This window comes from Hylobates moloch, unplaced genomic scaffold, assembly GCF_009828535.3.
Source record: "Hylobates moloch isolate HMO894 unplaced genomic scaffold, HMol_V3 SCAFFOLD_50, whole genome shotgun sequence".
In the NCBI taxonomy this organism is placed as follows: Eukaryota; Metazoa; Chordata; class Mammalia; order Primates; family Hylobatidae; genus Hylobates; species Hylobates moloch.
Window position 1 is genome coordinate 731460 of NW_026652325.1, and position 22708 is coordinate 754167.

The following is a 22708-nucleotide window of genomic DNA, read 5'->3' on the forward strand; positions in this document are numbered from 1 at the left end:
TACAGTAATATTTCTAAAATTCCCCTAATATTATATATAACTATATCTATAATAATATAATATCATCTTATGTAAGTATATATCTACAATATAATATAAATATACAACATAGATAAATATTTATATATAAATAAATTATAAATATATATTTGATCTATGACATATGCATCAGTGCTTACTGTTTGACAGGCACTGTTCTAAGAACTCTGCACATAAAAACTCTTTTAATTTCTTTTTCATTTTCTTAACAATCTCTCTTCTTTTTCTTTCTTTTCGGTTTATAATTTTAAATTTTGTGGGTACATAGTAGGTGTATATATTTATGGGGTACTTATTCTTCTTATAATATGATAAATACATTTTATAGATGAAGAAATTAAGGCAATAAGCTATCAAATGACTTTCTTAATATCATACAACTAGTTATTAGAAGAGAAAGGACCTCAACCCAGGTCTCAGAATCACTACACTATTCAATAGCAGACAAATCTTCAAAATCAAAAACAAACAATTAGAATAATCACATTGTGCTACTAATCCATTTGTGGGATAGCACATGAAAATAATTACAAATTATGGTTAATATGAAGATGGGTAAGTTTCAGGATCTTAGAAGGAGCTCAGTCCGGTTCAATGGCCATAGTGAGGGAAGGCATCTCTGAGGAAGGGATGTAGCAGCTAAAATGTGAGGACGAGTTGGAAGTAGGTGGTGTTGGGAGGACAGAGAGAAGATCAAAGGCAGGTGTCAGGCAGAGGGACAGTAGGTATGCACCTGCCCCGAAACCTAAATGAAGCCTAGTAGACTGTGCCTGGAAGGAAAGCCTGTAGAGATGGTGTAGTTAGGTTAGAAACAGTAAGGTCATGCTTTGTGAGTTTTTTATTTCTGGTGGGCAGAAAATGGCCCCCAAAGTGACTGTGAATATGTTACCTCGTGTGGCAAAGGGACTTCACTATGTGATTAAAGGTACCATGGACCTTGACAGGGGATGGGTATGCAGTTGCACCCAATTTAATCACCTAAGTCCTTTTTTTTTTTTTTTTTTTTTTTTTTTTTTTTTTTTTTTGAGACAGAGTCTCGCTCTTTCACCCAGGCTGGAGTGCAGTGGCGCAATCTCGGCTCACTGCAAGCTCCGCCTCCCGGGTTCACGCCATTCTCCTGCCTCAGCCTCTCCGAGTAGCTGGGACTACAGGCGCCCACCACCACGCCCGGCTAAGTTTTTGTATTTTTAGTAGAGACGGGGTTTCACCGTGGTCTCCATCTCCTGACCTCGTGATCCACCCGCCTCGGCCTCCCAAAGTGCTGGGATTACAAGCGTGAGCCACCGCGCCCGGCCACCAGAGACTTTTTCAGCCATGGTCACAGAGAAAAACGTGACTACATAAAAGAGTCAGGAAGAAGTGACTTTGATGGCTGTGAAGATGAAGACATGGAACAGAGCCAAGGAAGAGGGTGTCCTCTAGAAGATGAAAATATAACCAAGTATAATAAGAAAGAAACAAAGCCAAACATGTATGTTAAAAAACATGTATGACATAATGTAGTAGTTAGGTATAGTTAGGTTGAGTTCCGTCAACTTAGAAAGTTAGATGTTTGCCTGACAAAATGACATCACTTCTGTTCCATGGAACTGAACCCTTGGAAAAGGAAGGAAACAGCTTTCTCCTATAGATCCTCCAGAAAGAAATGAAGCCCCGAGGACATCTAGTTTATAGCCCACTGAGACCAGGTCAGACTTCTGACTCCAGAACTGTAAGATAATAAATTTGTGTTGAGTTAAACTAAGTTTGTGGTCATTTGTGACAGCAGCGATAGGAAATCAACACATGTCATAAAAAACTATTGATGGCTTTGAGCAGAGGAACAGCACTATCAAAAATTTTTTTTGAAACTTCAACAATCTTTTATTACCAAACTTGTGCAAGGTTAACGCTTTCACCTGGAGAACAGCAAAAATGACATCTCTAACAAGATCAAGCTTGGGAGGTGCAAACCCAATGAAGACTGTCTCTTAAAAAAGGCATTAAGAAAAAATACATTATCTGCATAAGCATTGTTTTAAAAACCAAAACTTCCCAGTGTGGCAGAAAAAATATCCCAAAGTGATTGCAGTCCACAAAAAACAGCATTTGGCAGTCTGTGCTGCCTTAAAAACCCCAACTTAGAATAACCCTAGGAGAAAATCATCCTTCCTCCACTAAAAAAATAAAATTACTTTTTTCCTTGTCCTTGTTCAGATTCCATGAAACACGCAAAGAATAACAGGATGAACAACACCCAGCCCAATTCTCTCGCCCCCTATCTCTTAAGGCTCACACTCAGGACTATTCCTTAGGAACCTTCACTTCTACTACAATCAATCAGAGAATTGATCCCTAACTTCCGGGCCAGAGTTCTAGAAACGCAAAAAACATTCTCCTGCTTCCTTCAAGGAGAAGCCTGAGGGATCCTTGAAAGATCAAGGGGACAGTGTATCTGGCTGCAACTGGAATGCCTGCCAGGTTGGGCCCAGGGGATCCCTTTTTCAGCAAAATCACCCCAACACCTTATTACTGAAAGTCTAACCCACCAGGCAAAACCAAGGAACAGCATGCACCAAACTACAGCTGTACCAAAAAGGTGCACCTTTCCAACATTTAACCATAAAGGTAAGGGAGGTGAGGAGAGCCGAGTGAGTATTTGACCTTATCTGTCTTCTGAGAAGCTTGCATATTTTAGGCCAAAGCCATGGTGCAGAGAAAGACATTTGGCCAAAGAGTTGTCTTTGCTGTGTCTGTCTGGATAAAGCTGCCATTTCTGGGCATCCTGGTTCAAGGATGGTTTATGGAAGCTTTGCCCCCTTATGCAGAGTACTTAGGAATTAATGGGGAAATTTTCCATTCGCCTTCATAACTGGCAAATACTTCAACAGCAGTTTCTCAAAAACCACCAGTGGAGAAAGACCACCCCTTAAGTTGAGGTTCACAGCTCCTTCCAGTTGATGGACTTCTTGCTGGACTTGGGTAGCAGCTCATTGGTTTTAGAAAAGTGTCTACATCCGGTTGGGTGTGGTGGCTCACACCTGTAATCCTAGCACTTTGGGAGACGAACGTGGGTGGATCACTTGAGGTCAGGAGTTCAAAACCAGCTTGGTCATCATGGTGAAACCCAGGTCTCTACTAAAAATACAAAAAATTAGCTGGGCATTGTGGTGCACACCTGTAATCCCAGCTACTCGGGAGGCTGAGGCAGGAGAATCATTAGAACCCGGGAGGTGGAGGTTGCAGTGAGCTGAGATTGTGCCACTGCACTTCAGCCTGGGTGAAACAGCAAGACTCCATTTCAAAAAAAAAAGAAAGAAAGAAAGAAAAAAAGAAGAAAGAAAGAAGAAAGAAAAGAAAGAAAGAAAGAAAGAAAGAAAGAAAGAAAGAAGAAAGAAAGAAAGAAAGAAAGAAAGAAAGAAAGAAAGAAAGAAAGAAAGAAAGAAAGAGAAATAAAGAAAAGTGTCTACATCCAAAGAACCTCTATACGCAGACAACAGGGAGGGATGAGCTAGCTGCAGAATGTGGTGCTGTTTCCTATCCATGGCACTGCCCTTCTTCTGAGCATAAGAGCCCCAGAGCAAGAAGACAAGCCGGTTCGAGTTCTGATGTAGCCAGGACACAACTGCATCAGTGAGTTGCTCCCAGCCTCTCTCCTTATGAGAACTGGCTTGATGGTCCAGAATAGTGAGACAGCATTGAGTAAAAGAACCCCTTGTTTGGCCCACCCAGATAAATCTCCATGCTGAGGGTGAGCAAAACCATCTATGTCTGCAGACAACAATTTTTAAAAACATTTTCTGAGCTGGGCGGAGGTGGAACAGGTCTTTGCACATGAAAGCAGAGCCTGTAAGCTTGACTGGGTCCATGATATGGATCCTGTCTGGGAATGAGAACCTTCACATCTCTTATGTCACACATATGGGTCTAGGTGAAAACTTGGTGTGGGGGTGAATAAACAATGTAATGTCTGCTTTATTCTGCACAAATACCATTACCTTTATAAAATACTGTTTCCTGAACTGCACTGAGGTACTTCTTCCAACTCTCACCAAAACCCATGGGTAGTTGTGGACTATGAGTCTGTGTTGGGCCATGAGTCTGGGAAGAGCCCTGGTCTTCCTCCTTTAGATGTGAACCAACTGCTCACTGCTCAGGAATGAGGAGGACAGCAGGCTGCCCTCAACCTGCCTGGCCCTGGCTTTCTTGATGGAGTGGGCCTCTGCATCTTAGTTCTCCTAAGCTACAGCTGCCTTTCCAGTCCCCATGTCAGCTGGCTTGGGACTGTGGGAAAGAGACTTCCCAGCCAGACGGGGAGAGAGGAAGCAGTAGAGTGTCTTCTGGCTGTTCATCCCAGGGCTGAGGAGCAAGCAAATACACAGCACAGGGACCCATGAGGCTTCCACTGGCTGTAGCAGTTCAATTTTTTTTAAATTAGCTGCATATTTTTATCTGGGTCTCACATTATTTCACTGTGATTTGGGGGTTGTGATGGTTTATTTTATGTCAACTTGACTGGGCTAAGGGATGCCCACATAGCTGATGAAACATTATTTCTGGGCATCCCTTAATATCTGTGCGGGTGTTTCTGGAAGAGATCTGCATTTGGGTTGGTGGACAGAGTAAAGCAGATGGCCTTCACCAATGCAGGTGTACATCACCCAATTCATCGAGGGCCCAGAGAGAACAAAAAAGCAGAGGAAAGGTGAGTTTGCTCTCTGCTTGAGCTGGGACACCCAACTTCTCCTGCCCTCAGAGGTCAGCACCTCTGGTTCTGGGTCCCACTCAAATGGGAACTGACACTGTCAGCCCCTCCCTACTCCCACCCTTGTTTCTGAAGCTTGCAGACTAGGGCAAACTGCACCAAGAAGTTTCCTGCTTCTCCAGCTTGCCAGTGGAGCAGAGGGCAGGCTGTGGGACTTCCCAGCCTCTGTAATCATATGAGCCAGTTCCTGTACTGGTTCCATTTCTCTGGAAATCCCTAAGACAGGAGTCAAACATTAGCCAGATTTTACTAAGCTGTTGACAAAGTTTTCAATTGGGGTTGGAGAAAACTATTTCTCTACATCACAGGACAAACTGTCCTCATTTCTGTTACTAAACATTTGTATCAATTCCTGCTGTTGTCATCAGCCACTAGCACCAATGTCTGACAGCAGCAGAGATTTCCAGGGGCCTTGGTGCACTCCAATGCTGGCCTAACTTGGGGCACCTTAGGCAAATTGCATAACCTCTCTGAACCTCAGTTTCTCTGCTGTAAGATGGAAATTCTGTCAAGGCCTATTCCACAAATGGGTCATTATGAAGATTTTAAAAAAAAACCTAATTGTCCGAACTTTAATCTTGGCACAGAGTAGGGCTCAACAAAAGCTACTTTCTCTTTTTCTGTGTAGTTGCTTCCAGTGCTCCAGTTGCTTCTGGGTCAGACAATGCAGTAAATGTCTGCACAACTATAGCCATGAACATGAGGTGTTCATGTAAATGTAAGGGCCAGGGGAGAGTCAATTATCAGCATAAGGATGATAGGCAAGTCTCTCTCCATAGAAATTTTTTCTTATAATATTCCAAAGCATTATAATGCTCTGTGTCCTCCATTATCCTAGTTATTAGCTGGAGTAATAGGAATGAGCTGTTGCTGACAACAGTGTTACTCATGAGCACATGACTGTTGGTCGACAGCTCTGTGCAGGGACAGCCTTGTCCAGCTGGAGGAAGTTCACCGTCTAGTGACTTAGGGAAGTAGTAAAAGGAGACAACCAGGTAGTTACCACCCAGACACACACACACACACACACACACACACACACACACACACACTTTCAATAAATAATGTAGCTGTTCCCTGTATATCTACCCTTGATATAATTTTTTCTTTGTTTCTGATGAATAGACATAAACCTGAAAAGGAAGTATCCGAAGTATGTCTTGGCCACTTTTACTATATAGATAGATTTATGGGTGGTTAAAATTTCAGTACAGATATCAGTAGGGTCCCTCTGCTTCTTATAATCTAGCTAAGAGTGGGTTAGGCTATGGAATGTCTGTGACCTTCAAGAGTCCTCTGATTTTTTTTTTTTTTTATTTTTTTTTTTGAGAAGGAGTCTTGCTCTTTCACCCAGGCTGGAGTGCAGTGGCACGATCTCGGCTCACTGCAAGCTCTGCCCCCCGGGGTTCACACCATTCTCCTGCCTCAGCCTCCCGCGTAGCTGGGACTACAGGTGCCCGCCACCTCGCCCGGCTAATTTTTTGTATTTTTAATAGAGACGGGGTTTCACCGTGTTAGCCAGGATGGTCTCGATCTCCTGACCTCGTGATCCACCTGCCTTGGCCTCCCAAAGTGCTGAGATTACAGGCATGAGCCACCGCGCCCGGCCTTGAGTCCTCTGATTTTTAGAATCATTTCTGACTCCAGGCACCCTACTTCTGCTGATTTGCAGAATTTGGGGAACCATCTGAGTCTTTCCAGTTTCTAATTGTCCAAACCAACCTGGAAGCCAGAAGGCAAAGGTACCCATGGATTTAGTTGACACAGCTGAGCCTCCCAGCACAGAAAGCAGGGTGGAGCTGAAGATGCTAGTGCAATACGTGAGCGTGTGTGCGTATGCAATATGCCGAGTGGGTTTGGGTGATAGAGTCCCTTATGTGTCTGTATAGGATTGGGAGTGGAGTGCACTGGTGCATCCCTGACCAGTTGGAGATGGGAGAAGCATCAGGTGTTCCCTTCCAAGGCTCCAATTCCCTTCCTCAGATGGACTCTTGAATTCAGCTAAACGAGACAGCAGAGGAAAACAGCTGGCTAATCCATGACTTTTCTGGCTTCTTGGCTGATTTCAAGTTCCCTGGGCCCTCCCTAGGTGTAAGTGTCACCTCAGTGGAGCAGACCCTGAGTGACACAGCAAGTAAGATGCAGAGGGGATGGGAAGCTGTGATGGGAATCAGGATGTAAAGGGAGCCCATCTCAGGACAGGGACCTTTGCAACAAATCAGGCCAGAGAGGGCGGTCCAGCATGCAGCGTTCACCTGAGAGGAGAAAACATCACCTGGTGGGCAAAGACTGAGAATATGCAGTAGCTGAGGGATTCTCAGGACCCCTCACCTGCTTCCCCATGGGCTTAGGCCATCTCCTCATCTGCTCATGGGGTTCTCTCAGACAGATCTGCCCTCCCACTCATACTTCCTTCATTTCCCAACACGTCTGCTTAACATCTTGCTCCCTCCTCTTAGGCACTTTTGTTTTATCACCTAATTTTTAACTGTCTTCCCCACTTCTAATCTCACCTTCCCTCAAAACACTTCTCATTGCCTCCATGAGGTCTCTCACTCCCAGGGATGTTATTCTGACCGTATAAACCTATAAAACCATATCTGAACACAATAACCTAATTTGAAGGTGTCATCCAACATCCTGCTACACTCAGCTTAATCCCCTAGCACTAGCTGGCTCTGCTCACAGCCCTAGGAAAGAAACTCTTTCCTACCTATATGACACCACACTCATAGGTCACAGCCAATTGTGTCAGGTGCATTTACTGACTCTGGAGAAGACAAGCCATGGGTGGCCAGTGCCCACTCACATCTGTTATTGCCCAACTCTTTGAACAATTGAGGGAGTTTGGAACAGAGTCAAGTCAGCATAGAGAACTAGAGAGATGTCTCTGGCCAGTGAGATCCCCATCACTGTCCTCTGTCCATTCTTCTTTCTTTTTTTTTTTTAGCTTGGTCACCCACCCAGGCTGGAGTGCAGTGGCGCAATCTCAGCTCACTGCAATGTCTGCCTCCTGGGTTCAAGCAATTCTCCTGCCTCAGCTTCCCAAGTAGCTAGGGTTACAGGCACCCACCACCATGCTAGGCTAATTTTTTTATATTTTTAGTAGAGACGGGGTTTCACCATGTTGGCCAGGCTGGTCTCGAACTCCTGACCTCAGGCGATCCACTTGCCTCAGCCTCCCAAAGTGCTGGGATTACAGATATGAACCACTGTGCCCAGCCTGCCCATCCTTCTTAAGTCCCATTTGTTTTAGTCTGTGGATTTAAACCAGAATGCAAAGCTGGACTGCAGATCACCTAGTTAGGCACCATTTTCTTTGTCTGTTGATCCAGGTAAATGGTTTGGTGAGTTCCACTGATACCCATCAGGAGTTTAAAGACAAAGGGCAAGAGAGTCATGGGGTCCACGCTTTGGCCACATTCTGGCTGGGCCCACCCTACACCAAGAAGTTGTCTTTATAACGCTTTCTTTATAAAACCTTATATAACATATATATTTTATATATATATATATAACTTTATAAGGTTTTCTTTATAAAACCCAGTCATTGAAGATTTTTCTTTTGTATTTTTAAATAATAGTCATTTTCATCTGAATAGCTCATCAGAAAGCCTGTGGGGACAAGGACAGCAGTTAAAGAGTCTGTGTGTATCCACACTGGAGCAGCAGCCTGGAATAGCCAGAGAACTTGGGCTTTGAACTCACACGAAACTAGGTGCAAATCTAAGCTCCAACACTTCCCAGCCATGACTTTGGGCAAGATGTTTGAACTCATTTATTTACTCAGCAAATATCTGTTGAGCCCCTACTATGGCCTGACTAGGTGCTAAGCACTGGGGCTACAGCAGAAATAAAACAGACATGCTCTGCCTCTACTAAGCTTCAACATAGCAAAGAACTAAGCAGTTACCCTGTCTGTTTTGTTAAGACAATAACTATTGTGAGAGCTATTGTGAAATCAGAATATATATATATACATATACACATACACATACATATACATACTCACATACACACCACAGGCCTCCATCAACATGACCTTGTTCCCTTTTGAGTGAAACAGCTTCTGGGCAGCTTGATGCTTTCTAGATATTGGCCTCCTGGCTATGTCTGCATATTTTCTTCAATATCTAAAAAGTACTTATTGAGTGTCAATAATCTGCCTGGCACTGTTCCAGGCACTTGGGACACATCAGTGAACAAGACAAAGTCCCCAGGCTCGTGGAGGTGCTAGATGGAGCCAAACAATGAATCCCTGACATAACAAAGACATAAATTGTGCACTGTCTCAGTTCCCAAGTCCCCTCAAGCAGACTCTGAGACAAGAGCTGGTGCAGGGATATTACCTGGGAGGTCATTCTAGGAAGCACAGGTGAGGAAGAGGGATGGGGAGGCAAGGCAGGGAAGAGAAAGATAATTAAAAACACATTAGTAGCCTGGGCAACATGACCAAACTCCATCGCTACTAAAAACAAAAAAAAATTAGCTGGACACGATGGTACATGCCTGTAGTCCTATCTACTTGGGAGGCTGAGGTGAGAGGATCACCTGAGCTTGGGAGGCAGAGGTTATAGTGAGCCAAGATTGCACCATAGCACTCCAGCCTGGGCGACAGAGCAAAACCCTGTCTCAAATAAACAAACAAACAAAAAGCATTAGTGAGCAGAGGGTTAGGGTTAGAGTTAGCCTGTTTTTAAACATCATAAGCATCAAATTATACAGGATGTATGGATGTCGTACTTTGTCCTACTCTTTCTGCTCAGTCAACATAGTGGGTGTGAGATCCTTCCATGTCCCTGGATTGGTCTGAAGATTGTTCCTTCTCATTGCAGCACAGTAGTCCACCATGTGACTCTACCATAATTCACTTCCCAGCCCAGGGCCTTTGCATTGTTTCTGATTTGGGGCTGTAAACACCGCTCTGAAGGTCTCTCTTAGATGAACACATGCTCATTTCTATTTGGTATTTAGCCAGTGAAGCAGAATAGAGTCTGGAGACAGGGAACCTAAGGCTGATTTGTGCTGACTTCCTAGAACTGGATCCAAAGGAAAATCCCACTTTTCTATACCCAAGTAACAAAAGAATAAGAGGCTACTCCCTTTGCACTGCCTTGCAGATGAAAAATGAAAAGTACCTGTAATTGGTCACCTCCCGCAACCAATCAGGCTGGTCATGGGGCCAGGTCTTCATGTTTAACTTTGTAACTTCACTTCACCCTCTGATTGGTCGCCTCCTGTGACCAATCAGACTAGTTGCAGGCCACGTCATTTACATAGGGTGTAACCAAGTAACCAATGGGAAACTCTGGTGGGTATTTAAACTCCAGAAAATTCTGTAACCAACGTTCTTGAACCACTTGCTCGAACCAGCTCCTACTCTGTGGAGTGAATTTTTGTGTACATATATCTGTGCTTTCGTTGCTTCATTCCTTCATTGCTTTCTTTGTGCGTTTTGTCCAATTTTTTGTTCAAAACGCCAAGAATTTGGATGACTTGTAGTCAAGACCCTCCACTGGTAACACCAGGAGTGGAACTGTTGGATTGTAGAGTTTGCATAGATTCAGCTTTGGAAAATAATTAGCAGATGTTTTACAGGCCAATTCTGAAAAAAAGAAAATAGTTACAGGTTTGACTGTTTTATACTCAACATGAAAATAGTTTGTAGACAGTCCCCTATGGGGTTAAAAATAAATATTTGTACAGCTGAAATGACTTACTCTATTAAGAAGAAGAATGTCAGTGAGAAAACTGGCTCTCTTGTTGGCCAATATCCAGGCCTTTGAGGAACCCCTGAGGAAGCGTCTTCCTCATTTGTCACTTTAAAATTAAAACATGCCATAGGGGGACAGCTGGAGGAATGCAAGTGTCTCAAATGCCGTCTTTTATCCCCCCAAAGGTGTCTCTCCGCTCCAATTTCCAAAAATCCACACCTCACCTCCACCATTTTCAGGCTCAGGGAAGATGTTTATTGTTCAGTAGATACCTGTAAGCATCAAGATTTGGGGAGTAGTAGGATATGGAGCAGTTGTAAGGATGCGAATTCTTGATTCAGACACACCAGGTACTAAAGCTTGAATCCTAGCGAGTGATCTTGGATGAATTATTTCCCCTTTTGGGTTCTGGTTTCTTCATCCACAAAATGGACAAAACAACAGTTCTTGTCATTGAGAGAGATTATGGAAAGGACTGTCTGAAATGCATGAAAAGGAATTAGCATAGGGCTAGCACCTAATTCTCAGAAAACATTAACTGCAATCAGCATCATCGCTGTGGTCATTTGTATTTGCCAGCTGTCAGAGTGGGTATGTTCCCAGCTGTGCAGCACTCAAGTGGGCACTGAAGGTTCATTCTTCCCACCTCTTTCTTCAATGCGGCAACTAAGTCATCACTCTCCCCACCCCCAGCTCTCTGCGGTAGCAGAAGAATCCAGGCTACAAGTGCCAGAATCACATCACACTGAGCTTGCTAATCCTTTTTGCCCTCAGATGTGGTTAGCTAGGGAGGGGAAAGGCAAGAGGAGGGAGGCTGGCAAGTTGCAAACCCAGGACAACAAAGCTGAGCTGCCTGAAGCCTGCAGCCGGGAGCAAACGGAAACAAATTAGTTCAATCCCAGAATGTAAACCAGCATTGACAAAGATGCATGGAAAAGCCATGCAAGGAAAGCCTGCTGCAATTTCTCATCTAGTTAGCAGAGGGATCAATGCCACAGGCACAGGCCCCATAGAAGACACTGCGTGCGGCAGCATGTGCAGGCCCTGGGGCCTGGGACCCTCTTTGGGGCTCCCAGAGGCATCAGGTGCCAAGATCAGCTTTGGCGGAAGAGGACTTGCCCTCAGATGTTCTAGTCCATGTATTATAGTGCCTGAGAGTCCTGCATGACAGCTTGATTCAGGGATATAGAATTTTAGGACTTGGAGGATATTTTGTCCAGAGATTTTTATATTCTAGAATTCTATGAATGTGCACTGGGGGCTAGGAGGATGCTGTGAAGATAGGGAAACACTGAATAATAGGTGGGCTCCCAGCTTCAAACAGAGCTGTCATCTGTTTCAATTGGGATGAACCATATGAAATTGCCATTTTTATTGGCCAAAAGCAGCTCATTATTGACAATTTCATTTGGTTACATGAGGTGCAGGCTGGATTTGATCCTGAGCAAGCCACCAGCTCCAGGAGGATGGGACAATGGGGTGCAAATCACTTCTCCATCTCTGGACCTGAAACAGGACCTGGCATATGCCACAGCTGGAATAGCAAAGGAATGAAGCAGGTGTCAATGCCTTCATGGGTTCTTTCTCTATTCATTCATATATTTGTGAACAATCATTCATTGGTATTAGTATGCATCAGATACTAAGTGCTGGGTTACAACAATTAAGCAGTACTTTGTTTAAATATGGTTAAATTACTTTAGCAGCAGACAGACATTGACCTTCCCTGAGGCCATTTATAGTCCAGTGGGTGAGACAGACATTAAACATACAGTGGCCTGAGTGTTTATTACAATTGCGATAAGTGGTACAAAGGAAAGAGGGCACATAATCCTTCAGTGTTTGATGTGGTTTGGATGTTTTTTCCCCACCAGATCTCACGTTCAAATGTAATCCCCAGTGTTGGAGGTGGGTCTCATGCTAAGTGTTTGGGTCATGGGGACAAATCCCTCATGAATTTGGGTGCTGTCCTCAGATAATGAGTGAGTTCTGGCTCTGAGTTCACACAAGATCTAGTTGTTTAAAAGAGTGTGGCACCTCCCCCCTCTGTCTGGCTCCTCCTCTCACCCTGTGATACTCTGGCTCTCCCTTTGCCTTTCACCATGATTGGAAGCTTTCTGAGGCCTCACCAGAAGCAGATGCCAGCACTATGCTTCCTGTACAGATTGCAGAACGGTGAGCCCAAATAAACCACTTTTCTTTATAAATTACCCAGCCTCAGGTGTTCCTTTACAGTAATGCAAGAACAAACTAACATAGTACTCATTAGGTGCAAAGTGCAAGGGTGGCCACTGGGAAGGTTACAGTGGTAAGATGCTGCCCAGCTGCCGAGAGAAGAAAGTGTAGTAGACAGTATTGTGCTCACAAAGATTTGGTATCTCTCCTTTGGAAGAATTGTCCTTACCTCACCTATTGAGCTCAGACACGGCCAGGTGACTTGTTTTAGCCAATGAAATGTGAGCATGAGTGACTTATCATTTCCAGGCAGAAGATTCAAGCCTCAGTGTGCCATGCTCTCTTTTCCTGCTGCCACACACTGCTGCTTCTTTAGCTAGGGTCCTGGAATACAAGCCCTGGGAAGCAGAGTCCTCAGCCCTTCCCAATGGGTGCGAAAACCACCTAATAATTTCAGGTTGTTTGTTTCAGACTGTTTCAGCATAAGCTTGTCTGACTAACAGCAGTCATCCATGCTGTTGCCCTAATCTAACATGAAACCATGTTATAGATTTCCATATTCCTCTCCAGTGCCAAGTACAGTAGCTTCCATGTGGTAAGTACCAGTAAATGATTGTGAATGAACAATTCAGCACAGAATGTGGTAATTGCCCTAAAAGAAGGACAAATCTGGTGTCCTGAGAGTTCAGAGAAGGGAGAGCTCAGCTTTAAGCTCCAGAATGAGAGCATCTTGAGCACAGACCGACCCTAAATGCTGAGTAAATAACAATGAGTATTACAATCACTGTTATCATTCCAGTCCAGCTGTGTTTGGGGAATGGCTTGCAGGTGAGTGAGAGTGGAGCACATCATACTGTCCGTGGTCTTTCTTTATACTCCAGAGGGCATGAACTCTAGTAGCTGTGGCCTTATGTTCTTAGAGCCTCATGATCAGAGAAGAGCATGCATCCTTCTCAGCTCAAATTTTTTAAATCCCAGGGAAGACTTCCTATTGACTCAGTTGAAGTCACATGTCTTTTCTTGAACCAATCAATCATTGTGGTCTCTGGGTAAAATCCAGTTGAATAGCCCAGCCAAAATTCGGTCCATAAAGAACAGTATCTCTTCTAGGAAGAACAGAGTCAGAGTCATCGTGAGTCAGGCAGGCTCCCCATTTTTATAAGTTTAATGCAATCATTTATTGAGTACTTACTGCTGTATGGAAGACTCTGTGCTTGGCACTGTGGAGGAATATAGAAGACATAGAAGCAGAAGTGGTATTGGGAGTTGAGGAGGCAGAGGCAAGGAAAAAGTAAAGCCCAGACTGAGTCCAGCCTCTACTGCACAGACACTCCCTCTGGGCTGCCCTGCCCTGGAATGTCTCTCCACCAGAAAGCTCTGGTCCCCTCCCAGCACAGCCCCCAAACAGCTAAAAATCAAGGCCACTCACTCCTGAGCCTGACAGCCAAGCTGGATGAGAATGAATGGGGCTCTGTGAGGCATCTTGCAGCTCTCTCGACAATGCTCTGCCCCGTACACTCTGTTCTCGTGGTTTCTGTCTCCTCTTCTGTGTTTACAGGGTTGGGCAGCTGCTACAGCCCTTGCCTCTTCCCTGAGTGCCTCAGAGTGACAGAGATGAAGAAGCTACTTGGCTCTGGGAAGTGTGGCCTGGCTCTGATATGGTTTGGCTTTGTGTCCCCACCTAAATCTCATCTGGAATTGTAACCCCCCACGTGTAGAGGGAGGGAGGTGATTGGATCATGGGGGCAGTTTCCCCCATGCTGTTCTCATGATAGTGAGTGAGTTCTCATGAGATCTGATGGTTTTATAAGTGTATGGAAAGCTCCTCCTTTGCTCACTCTTCTCTCTCTTGCTGCCTTGTGAAGAAGGTGACTGCTTCCCCTTCTGCCATGATTATGAGTTTCCTGAGGCCTCTCCAGCCATGAGGAACTGTAAGTCCATTAAAGCTCCTTTGTTTGTAAATTACCCAGTCTCAGGTATTTCTTTATAGCAGTGTGAGAATGAACTAATACAGTGTGAGAACTAATACAGTCTGAGAATGAACTAATAACAGTGTGAGAACAAACTACAGGCTCTGTCCACAGTCAGCACTGGGCAGTAGGCACTGAAGCGAGGGAGAACTAGGTCTAACAAGAGCCCTGTCACTCACAAGCTGGCTAGCCTGGGATGTTAGAGCAACTGGGAATGTGCTGGGCAGTGTATGGCATTAAAATAGGACTGCAGTGACAAAAACAAATCAGGGTTTATTTTTCATACAAACAAGAAGTTCAGCTTTAGTGGCTCAACCACTAAAGGGCCACCAACTCTGAAACTCTTTGGACCTTTTCATTTTGCAGGCTGGCCTCTGTAGTGCTAGGCATTGCATCTGTCAGCAGATGAGCACCGAAGAGGGGTTTAGGGCAGGGCAAAGGCAGTGGGACATGTCTTGTCAGTCTCTTTTTATCAGGAGAGCAAAACCTTTCCCAGAGACTTCCAACAGGCTTAGATCTCATTGGCCAGATCAAAAGAAACAGGGAAAACAGATATTTTGCTTCTTCAGTCTTCATAGTGGAAGACAACAGTGAAAAAAGTATTGGGAACAACCATAGGTCAGCCAGGTGTCCGTGTCTGCTCCAGGAAGTTACCTTCTTAGCCCCATGCACTAGTTTCCCAGAGATTCCAGAACAAAAGACTGCAAACTTTGAGTAGCTTAAAAAACAGAAGTTTTTTGCCTCACAGTTCCAGAGGCAAGAAGTCCAAGACTGGTGTTTACAATGTTGGCTCCTTCTGGGGGCTGAGAGGGAGGATCTGCTCCCAGCCCCTGCTCCAGCTTCCCAGGGCTGGCTGGCCATCTTTGGTGTTCCTTGGCTTGGAGAAGCATCACCCTGATTCCTGCCTTCATCACCACATGGTGTTCTCCCCAGGTTTGTGTCTGCTTCCACATTTCCCCTCTTCATCAGGACTCCAGTCTTATTGGATTACAGCCCACCCTAATGATCCCACTTTAACTTCAGTATCTCTGTAAAGACCTTGCCTCCAGATAAGGTCACATTCTGAGATACTGGGGGCTAGGAAGTCAACATATAAATTTGAGGGGGACATAGTTCAACCCATAACAGTCCCGTTTCTTGATCTATAAAATGAGTATAACAAGAGTTCCTGCCCCACGCTGGTTGTAAGACTTACACAGGGTGATCCACATAAGGAACTCCCGTCAACGCTGGCCCAGAGTGAGGACCCAATACACAGCTGCTGTGCGTGGCTCCCGGGGCTCTGCACCTCTAGGGCTGAGGCCAAGGTCAGGGCCAGTGAAAGGAACATGAGGCCAAGAAGGAGAGAGGCCCATCAGTTCCCAGCCCCTAGAGTTTTCCCATGTCCCCAGTGGGACAGACATGACCTGACAACTGACTAGCTGGCCCTCATGATCCAAGATGGCCCCATCCTCGGCTGCTCAGGGCAGCTGGCCACCTGAGTCAGTGGGACTTTCATCTATAATCCAGGGTGGCCTCACATACTTGGTCCCACAGAGCTCCCATTTCCAGGAAAGCAACCTTTAGCACCTCCAAGGGAAAGGTGGAGGAGTGGGCTCCCCAGCCCTCACTTGGCAATCTCTTCTCTTCTGGGCAGTAATGGAATCCACCTCCTCTCCTGGGGGGCATTTCCCACAAGAGCAGGACAGGCTGCGATCTCAGGTTCCAAGGGGCTGCTCTCTCTTCCCACTTGAGTGTTTTGAGTAAATTACAAAGCTCTTTTCAGTGGTGGGGGCTTTATTGTTCTGCCAGGACATCTCCCTTTGTCAAAAACACAATAATTTGTTATAAGTGGTATTTTTTTAGGTTTACCAAGCAGACAGACTAATTGTATCTTTTAACCTGGGTCAAACTGCTCTTGCTTATTACAAATTGGCTCTGAATCCTAAAAATTGGGGCGGGGGGGAAATGTGAGGAGCATTTCCAAATAATTTAGAGGCAGAATTACCTTCAGACAAACATTATGTCGTGTTAGGGAGGAATGCTTACCCAGGCCTCAGCCCAGTTATGCTCTGGTTGGCCCAGAGGGAAGCTGAGGGACAGAGAATGTTCCCTGTTACAGATTCTGGCTACTCATGGAACTCGTGGATGAGGGGAGCCAATTTGGGCATAGAACCAGGCATTACAGCCTGGATAATGATTTCCAGAAGTATCTGGTCCTGATCCTGTAACCTGTAAATATTACCTTATTTGGAAAAAGGGGTATTCATAGATTTTACAGCATTAGGGAGTTTATGCTGGGTTATTTGGGTGAGCCTTAAATGCAATCACAACTGTCCTTATAAGAGAAAGGTGGAGAGAGATTTGACACAGACAGAAGAAGACAGAGCTTAGAGTGATGCAGCCACAAGCCAAGGCTTGCCAGCAGCCACCAGATTCTCCCTAGAGCCTCTGGAGGGACTATGGCCCTGCTGATGCCTTAATTTTGGTCTAGTAAAACTGACTCGAGGCCTCTGGCCTCCAGAACTGTAAGAGAATAAATTTTCATTATTTTAAGAAACTAAGTGTGTAGAAATTTGTTACCACAGCTTTAGGAAACTAACGCACCAGGAGATTCCTGTTGATGGCTCCACTCTACCCAAAGAGGACTTTCCAAGGCTGAAGAGGTCCCCAAGAGACATGGAAAGTATCATAGAAAGATTGGCCATTGGCCGGTGGTGTTCTAGCTCCTGTTTGGCTACTTCCTAGTTGTGTGACCCTCTCTGAACCTCAGTTTCTTCATTAGAAAAGTAAGAATAACCAACCTCCTCACTACCTTGTTGGAGGATTAAATGACAGGACACACATAAACCAGAAGCTGGCATGTCACCACCGATGATCAGTGAAGGTTACTTTTTTGTTTAATTTTTATTGTTATGCCTCTGTTGACTTTCCAGGGGCTATTGTCAGAGTCATCAAGCAGTTTCTTGGGGCACTGTAGACTGTACTCATATCCTCTGCAAACCCCTTAATTTGCCAGGCAGTGCTATTTGTAAACTTCATGGGCTCAGATCATTGAGGGTTAATTTCTCCTGACTCAAAACAGTTTGCAGAAAACATTGATGCCAATGTAAAGCAAACATGCTCAAGCCAAAAAGGTGACATCCATAACAATGAGGCCAAGTGGGATATTTATTTCATCCAATTCACCAAAAAGAACACTATTTTTGACAAAGGCAATCAAAGAACTAGCTATATCCATGCACCTTTGATAATTGTCCTTGGGTTGAGGCAAGGCTGGCCTTAACCATATTCATGATGTGTTTCCAGGGGTACTCCTGGACTACCCACCTTTGAAATACCTTCTCTATCAGAACTATAAGTTCCACTGTTGGAGATTTATTCCTTTGGTGAGCTCAAGCATGGACCAATTTAGAGTCAAATATCACTAAGAAGCCAATTCCAGTTATTAATAACTTAATAAATTGAAGTTTACAATTTAAAACCTTCCAGTGTCTTCCTGATGTTTCAGAAAAAAACTACCTAATTTTCATGGTCTCCAAGGCCTCCACAATCTGATCTTCTCCTCCTTGCCCTTGTATGTTTCTTCTAGTTGTTCAAATGTTCTATGATCTCCCTCTCTCCTGCCTCAGGCCTTTGCACAAGCTGCTCTATCTGGAGAAGATATTTAAAACATACTGACCTCCTGGGGCTGGGAACTATACAGGGAAGGAGAAGAGTGAACACGAGTATAATGGGACATGGTCCTCAACATGGTCCTCACACTCAAGATGCTTGCCTTCAAGTAGGAGTCACGGCTGAAAAGAACCTGAGAACAGGTAGAGCAAGCAGCCCAGATGCAAGACAGCTAAATGCTACAGGTCTTAGGACCATTTCCTCTCACTTACAGTGGCCCAGCCACGTGGACCTTCCATCTGCCACCCCAGTGAGTTTGTGGTTCCCCAGTTAGGGCCTTGGCTCATCCCTTCACTCTGCCTGGAAGCTTTCTCCCTCATCCCTCCCATGGCTGCTCCCTTCTCACCCTCTCCATCTCAACCACTCCCCATAGAGACTTTCGCTACCATCCCCTTCAAAGTGTGTCCATGCTGTTTTTCTCACTCAGTGTCCCTTCCTTGGTACTTCCTGACATTTAGCACAATTTGAGATTGTATTTTTCTTTGTAGATGGTCTGATTAATGTCTGTCTCCCCTCTTATATCATGAGCTCTGAGAGGCTAGAAAAGGATCTGTTTGTCCAGTACTTGATGAAGCCTGGCAGAGTAGGCACCCAGTGGAAACTCATCGAATTAGCTGGTGTGTGTGCATGGTTGTGTGTGCCCATGTGTGCATGTCTGTGTGTTATGGCTAAAGACAAAGATGAGTTAATGTACAACATAGATTTAAAAAGTATCAAATTAATTAATTGTGCTCTTATATACTTTAATTCTGAAAGTTAATTATTTGTCTGCTGAAGGCCTGCTGCCTTGGACAGAGATGCTAGCACAGGGGAAGATATAGTAAATGGTGGCATCCCAGTTTGCAATGAAAAGCATAGAAATCAAGCACATTTATGAAATACAGACATCACTTAGCACAGGTCTGGAACCAGGCATAACTCCTTCAGGTGACAATTGGTCTTGTGCACAGACCAGAATGGAGTTATGGAAATACAAGCCTGTAGCCTGTAATCCCCACGCTCTGGGGGGCTGAGGTAGGCTGATGACTTGAGGTCAGGAGTTCAAGACCAGTCTGGCCAACATGGTGAAACACTATCTCTGCTAAAACTACAAAAATTAGCCAGGTGTAGTGACATATTCCTGCATTCCCAACTACTTGGGAGGCTGAGGCAGGAGAATTGCTTGAATCTGGGAGGTCAAGGCTGCAGTGACCTGAGATCGCACCAGTTCATTCCAGCCTGGGTGACAGAGCAACACTGTCTCAAAAACAAAATGAAAACAAGCCAGTAATTTCTAGGCAGATTTTTCTCCTGTGAGCTCTTTGCCAGCAGCCATTTACCTGGCAAACTCTAGATCTAAAATTCTCCTTCTTGGTAATTCATGATTACACAACTCTGACATTGGCTGGCTAACATTGACTCTGAACCCTCCAAAAGGAAAGTTTTCTAAGCAAATGAACAAAAATCATGAAATATCAAGGAAGCAGGTCAAATTATTTAGGAAATAGAGGTAGCCTATACCAACATAGAGGAATCTATTTACATACAAACAATATATTAATTATAAAGCATTCTTTGCTATTCCTTAAAGCAGGGGACTCCGAAGGATGTTCCCTCTATATAATGCAGTGGCCTTATTAGAGTTTCTGTCTGTGTTGAAAGGCAACACAACTGCCTCTCCAGTACATTAGAGTGAAAGAAAGGGAGGAGAGAAAGGGAAGGAAAGGAGGAAAGGAGGAAGAAGACATGGAGGAAGGAAGGAAGAAAGGGGGGGAGGAAGAGGGAAGGAGGGAAGGGAGGGAACAGGGAGGAGAGGAGAGGGGAGGGGAGGGGAGAAGGAAGAGAAGGAGGGAGGGAAGGAGGAAAGGAAGAAGGGAAGGAAGAGAGGGAGGGAAGAAGGAGGAAGGAAGGAAGGCAAAAAGAGAGGGAGGGAGGTAAAGAAAGAAGGGGAGAAGGAGGGATGGAAGGAAAAAAGAAAGAAGGGAGAGAGGGAAGAAGGGGAGGACTTGCAGCTGCCATTTGCCCAGTGCTTAGTGTGCCAGGCATTTGTGCTAAATGTTAGACATACTTCATCTTTTCATCTGCCAGCCACCCTCTGAGATATGTATTTATTATTATTACCATTTTACAGATTAACTGAGCTGAGGTTTGGAGCAGTAAAGCTACCTACTCAAAGTGGCAAGACCATATGTGCAGGGTATAAAATCCAAGTCATAGCTGAATGGAATAGCACATTCCTCCTCCATCACAATCAGACCACCTCACTTTCAGATCTTATCGCTCTGAATTTCCTTCAGGCAGAGGATCCTTCCATGGAATAATGCAAGTGCAGAAGGCTTAATCCTTCTCTCTGTGTGCGTGTGTGCATGTGCCCATGTGTGCGATATGAAATCACTTTAAAATGTCATGTAAACCATAATGAGGTACCTCATTTCCAAAGAGATCAGTTGGCAAACATTTTAAAAGTTTGACAAGTCAATCCTGGTGAGGTAGTGGAGCAGTAAGAACTTTCTTACCCCTCTGGTGCAGGTATAAACTGCTAAAATCATTCAAGAATGCAATTTGCTGATGTCTAGAAAAGCTGAAGCCATGTGACTCCCATGACCCAGCATTTCCTCGTCCATCTGTACAGACAGGAATTTTCGCACATTTACATAAGGAGTCACATGGAAGAATGTTCATTGCTATAGTGCATGAAATCTAACAAAATTAAACTTAATAGATTTGGAAAGATACCACGTATCGGTTAACAGGAAAATGGACAAATAAAGGGAGATTATGATGCTGTGACAGTTTGGCTGGAAGTTGAACCAAACTGGAACCCCAGAACTCCTGGCAACAACATGGAGAACTATCAAATCAATACTGAAAAAAAGGAAATAGCTGCCAGAGACAACCAACAGTATGACCACATTGATTCTCTAAAAGTGTAAAAGCACGTGGACACATACAAATGAAACAAAATTTAAAATCATATATGAGAAAATTTAGGACAGCAGCTACCACTGATGGAGAGAAGGAAGGGAATTGTACGGTGAAAAGACTTCAACTGTGTTTGCAATGTTTTCATTCTTAAGCTGAGCGATGGGTATGTTAATGTTTATGAAATATTCTCTATAAGTTTTTTTGTATGCCTGAAATACTTCAACGTAATGCAATTTTAAAAGAGGAGGAGGAAGGCTAAGTATTTTGCTTTCTATAAGAAATGCTACTGGGGGATAGCAGGGCTGAGAAGTGGCCAGACTGTTGGTGAACCTAGATAAAGCTTCTAATTTCTCCTGGCCTGGTTGGAGGTGCCCTACCCTTGGCGGGTGGTCCAGCCCATGATACAACTGCACACAGCAATGCCTGTAAGCAGCAAGCATGGTAAACCTCCCGGGATGCCACCTCCAGCCTGCTGCAATGCAGAGCATGTTCTCTGGGAAGCCGTGTTTTCTCCAGGTGAAGGATGGGATCACTCCATCTCTGTCACCTGCACACAGAAGGAAGTGCTATAGAGAGACAGATTAGATCATCTATTATCAAGTAGGCATAAGACCGACTGAGGAGGCATCTGCCGCTCGCCAGATGTTCTATTCATTATCAGAGTCATGGGGAAGGTGGGCCTTGATTCTTCCTCTCTGTCCCCCGAGTCCAGACTCTCTAGGGAAGAATCAGACGGGAGACTGGATCATGGACCAGCTCCCTCATCATGGACCAGCGCCCTGGCCTGATGATGTGGTGGGGTGGGGCGGGGGGTGCACCACAGGCAGCACAGAGTACATTACTCCTAGGCTGTGGAAATACTCAAGAAGAGAGTATAATATTTTGGAAGGTTCTTGTGTTCAGGCCAGTGGCAAAGCATGATGAATATCTCCCCTGGGACACTTAAACAAAAGCCCAGCTAATACTACCGTCGTTGTCATCATCATCATCATCATCGTCATCGTCGTCAAATGCTTACTCTGAGCCAGAAACTCTGCTAAGAATTTCACCTGCATTTTCTTATGGACTTATGGCAAGGTCTTTACAAGGAAAGAACTATCCACGTCCCCAGCAGAGGAAATGAGCAGGGAGAGGTAAGTAACCAACTGAGCTCCACTAAAGTGAACTGCCACAAACATGCCATCTCTCCTCTACCTCACCATTGACCTGTCAATGACCTCACCCAGGCATCCGCTCCACAGGTGCGGAGGTGGGCAGGGTCCCTTTGCTTTCTTATATCCCCGAAGCACTCTGGGCAGAAATGGCACACCCAGCACCTAGCATCCAGCACCCAGCACCCAGTACAGCCTTCTCTAACCAGCCAAGGCCCAGAGGTCTGGGCTTTAAGAGCATTAAAATTTCTAAAACAGGCACCTAGGAGTGTTACATGACTTTCCTCAGAACCCAAAAGGCTCTTCATGACTTTACGAATCTTCAGAGATGAGGATGAGCATGGCTGTTAGGTCTCC

General features: G+C 44.8%; 1 pseudogene; it reads right to left on the reverse strand.

Annotated features, from left to right (window-relative positions):
- Positions 1-2959: 2959 nt before the first annotated feature.
- Positions 2960-22201, reverse strand: LOC116463674 (uracil-DNA glycosylase-like; annotated as a pseudogene).
- Positions 22202-22708: the final 507 nt, after the last annotated feature.